Genomic DNA, 4,537 nt, shown 5'->3' with positions numbered 1-4,537 from the left:
AGAGAGACGAAGAGGTAGAAGAGTTCTCCGGCAGCATGACGGTGCTCCGGAGGTTGGTGATGATCTTGTCTCAGCAGGGCTCCGCCCGAGCTCCGCAGAAACGCGATCTAGAGGAAAAACCGTGGAGGTATGTGGTCGGGCTGCCGTGGAAAAGTCGTCTCAAATCAGCCCTAAAACCTCCGTATATATAGGTGGGAGAGGGGGGCCTTGCCTTGGGGCTCAAGGAGCCCCAAGGGGGTCGGTCGAGCCAAGGGGGGAAGGTCTCCCCCCCAAACCGAGTCCTACTTGGTTTGGTGGGTGGAGTCCTTCTTTCCTTTCCCACCTCCTCCTTTTTTTTCTTTTCTCTTTGATTTTCTTCCTATGGCGCATAGGGCCTTCTTGGGCTGTCCCACCAGCCCACTAAGGGCTGCTGTGCCACCCCTAAGGCCTATGGGCTTCCCCGGGGTGGGTTGCCCCCCCCCCCCCCCCCGGTGAACTCCCGGAACCCATTCGTCATTCCCGGTACATTCCCGGTAACTTCGAAAACCTTCCGGTAATCAATTGAGGTCATCCTATATATCAATCTTCGTTTCCGGACCATCCCGGAAACCCTCGTGACGTCTGTGATCTCATCCGGGACTCCGAACAACATTCGGTAACCAACCATGTAACTCAAATACGCATAAAACAACGTCGAACCTTAAGTGTGCAAACCCTGCGGGTTCGAGAACTATGTAGACATGACCCGAGAGACTCCTCGGTCAATATCCAATAGCGGGACCTGGATGCCCATATTGGATCCTACATATTCTACGAAGATCTCATCGTTTGAACCTCAGTGCCAAGGATTCATATAATCCCGTATGTCATTCCCTTTGTCCTTCGGTATGTTATTTGCCCGAGATTCGATCGTCAGTATCCACATACCTATTTCAATCTCGTTTACCGGCAAGGCTCTTTACTCGTTCCGTAATACAAGATCCCGCAACTTACACTAAGTCACATTGCTTGCAAGGCTTGTGTGTGATGTTGTATTACCGAGTGGGCCCCGAGATACCTCTCCGTCACACGGAGTGACAAATCCCAGTCTTGATCCATACTAACTCAACGAACACCTTCGGAGATACCTGTAGAGCATCTTTCTAGTCACCCAGTTACGTTGCGACGTTTGATACACACAAAGTATTCCTCCGGTGTTAGTGAGTTATACGATCTCATGGTCATAGGAACAAATACTTGACACGCAGAAAAACAGTAGCAACAAAATGACACGATCAACATGCTACGTCTATTAGTTTGGGTCTAGTCCATCACGTGATTCTCCTAATGACGTGCTCCAGTTATCAAGAAACAACACCTTGTTCATAATCAGAAGACACTGACTATCTTTGATCAACTGGCTAGCCAACTAGAGGCTTGATATGGACAGTGTTTTGTCTATGTATCCACACATGTAAATGAGTCTTCATTCAATACAATTATAGCATGGATAATAAACGATTATCTTGATACAGGAATTATAATAATAACTATATGTATTATTGCCTCTAGGGCATAATTCCAACAGTCTCCCACTTGCACTAGAGTCAATAATCTAGCCCTCACATCATCATGTGAATTACATTGTAATAAATCTAACACCCATACAGTTCTGGTGTTGATCATGCTTTGCCCGTGGAAGAGGTTTAGTCAGCGGGTCTGCTACATTCAGATCCGTGTGCACTTTGCATATATTTACGTGCTCCCCTTCGACGTAGTCGCGGATGAGGTTGAAGCATCGTTTCATGTGTCTGGACTTCTTGTGAAACCGTGGTTCCTTTGCTAAGGCAATGGCACCCGTGTTGTCACAGAACAAGGTTATTGGATTCAGTGCGCTTGGCACCACTCCAAGATCCGTCATGAATTGCTTCATCCAGACACCCTCCTTAGCCGCCTATGAGGCAGCCATGTACTCCGCTTCACATGTAGAATCTGCTATGACGCTTTGCTTGGAACTGCACCAGCTTACCGGACCCCCATTGAGAATAAATATGTATCCGGTTTGCGACTTAGAGTCGTCCGGATCTGTGTCAAAGCTTGCATCGACGTAACCTTTTACGGCGAGCTCTTCGTCACCTCCATACACGAGAAACATCTCCTTAGTCCTTTTCAGGTACTTCAGGATATTCTTGACCGCCGTCCAGTGATCCACTCCTGGATTACTCTAGAACCTACCTGCCATACTTATGGCCAGGCTAACGTCCGGTCTAGTGCACAGCATTGCATACATGATAGAACCTATGGCTGAAGCATAGGGGACGGCGCGCATATGCTCTCTATCCTCATCAGTTGCTGGGCACTGAGTCTTACTCAATCTCGTACCTTGTAAAACTGGCAAGAACCCTTTCTTGGACTGTTCCATTTTGAACCTCTTCAAAACTTTATCAAGGTATGTGCTTTGTGAAAGTCCTATCAGGCGTTTTGATCTATCCCTATAGATCTTAATGCCTAGAATGTAAGCAGCTTCTCCTAGGTCCTTCATAGAGAAACTTTTATTCAAGTAATCCTTTATGCTCTCCAAAAACTCTACGTTGTTTCCAATCAGCAATATGTCATCCACATATAATATTAGAAACGCCACAGAGCTCCCACTCACTTTCTTGTAAATACAAGATTCTCCAACCACTTGTATAAACCCAAATGCTTTGATCACCTCATCAAAGCGTTTGTTCCAACTCCGAGATGCTTGCACCAGTCCATAAATGGATCGCTGGAGCTTGCACACCTTGTTAGCGTTCTTAGGATCGACAAAACCTTCGGGTTGCATCATATACAATTCTTCCTTAAGGAAACCGTTAAGGAACGCCGTTTTGACATCCATCTGCCAGATTTCATAATTGAAAAATGCAGCTATTGCTAACATGATTCTGATGGACTTAAGCATCGCTACGGGGGAGAATGTCTCATCGTAGTCAACTCCTTGAACTTGTGAAAAACCCTTTGCCACAAGTCGAGCTTTATAAACGGTCACATTGTCGTCAGCGTCCGTCTTCCTCTTGAAGATCCATTTGTTCTGAATAGCCTTGCGGCCCTCAGGCAGTACCTCCAAAGTCCACACTTCGTTCTCATACATGGATCCTATCTCGGACTTCATGGCTTCTAGCCATTTGTTGGAATCTGGGCCCACCATTGCTTCTTCATAATTTGCAGGTTCATTGTTGTCCAACAACATGATTGATAAGACGGGATTACCATACCACTCTGGAGTAGCACGTGGTCTCGTCGACCTGTGTGGTTCGACAGAAACTTGAACCGGAGTTTCATGATCATTATCATTAACTTCCTCCTCAACCGGCGTCGCAACGACAGAGGTTTCCCCTTGCCCTATGCCACCATCCAGAGGGATGAGAGGTTCGACAACCTCATCAAGTTCTATCTTCCTCCCACTCAATTCTCTCGAGAGAAACTCCTTCTCGAGAAAAGCTCCGTTTTTAGCAACAAACACTTTGCCCTCGGATTTGAGATAGAAGGTGTACCCAATTGTCTCTTTTGGGTAACCTATGAAGACGCACTTTTCCGCTTTGGGTTCCAGCTTTTCAGGCTCAAGCTTTTTGACATAAGCATCACATCCCCAAACTTTAAGAAACGACAACTTTGGCCTTTTGCCATACCACAGTTCGTATGGTGTCGTCTCAACGGATTTTGATGGTGCCCTATTTAAAGTGAATGCAGCTGTTTCTAATGCATAACCCCAAAACGATAACGGCAAATCAGTAAGAGACATCATAGATCGCACCATCTCTAATAAAGTACGATTACGACGTTCGGACACACCATTACGCTGTGGTGTTCCAGGTGGTGTCAACTATGAAACAATTCCACATTGTCTTAAGTGAGCACCAAACTCGAACCTCAGGTATTCACCCCCACGATCAGACCGTAGGAACTTGATCTTCTTGTTATGGTGATTTTCAACTTCACTCTGAAATTGCTTGAACTTTTCAAATGTTTCAGACTTGTGCTTCATTAAGTAGACATAACCATATCTACTCAAATCGTCAGTGAAGGTGAGAAAATAACGATATCCGCCGCGTGCCTCTACGCTCATCGGACCACACACATCGGTATGTATGATTTCCAACAAGTCACTTGGACGCTCCATTGTTCCGGAGAATGGAGTTTTAGTCATCTTGCCCATGAGGCATGGTTCGCACGTGTCAAGTGAATCAAAGTCAAGTGACTCCAAAAGTCCATCGGCATGGAGTTTCTTCATGCGCTTTACACTAATATGACCTAAGCGGCAGTGCCACAAAAATATGGCGCTATCATTGTTAACTCTAACTCTTTTGGTCTCAATGTTATGTATGTGTGTATCTCTATCAAGATTCAATATGAACAATCCTCTCACATTGGGTGCATGACCATAAAAGATGTTACTCATAGAAATAGAACAACCATTATTCTTTGACTTAAAAGAGTAACCGTCTTGCAATAAACAAGATCCAGATATAATGTTCATGCTCAACGCAGGCACTAAATAACAATGATTCAAGTTCATAACTAATCCTGATGGTAACTG

This window comes from Hordeum vulgare, chromosome 7H (assembly GCF_904849725.1).
Source record: "Hordeum vulgare subsp. vulgare chromosome 7H, MorexV3_pseudomolecules_assembly, whole genome shotgun sequence".
Lineage (NCBI taxonomy): Eukaryota > Viridiplantae > Streptophyta > Magnoliopsida > Poales > Poaceae > Hordeum > Hordeum vulgare.
Note: the sequence above shows the minus strand (reverse complement) of the source record.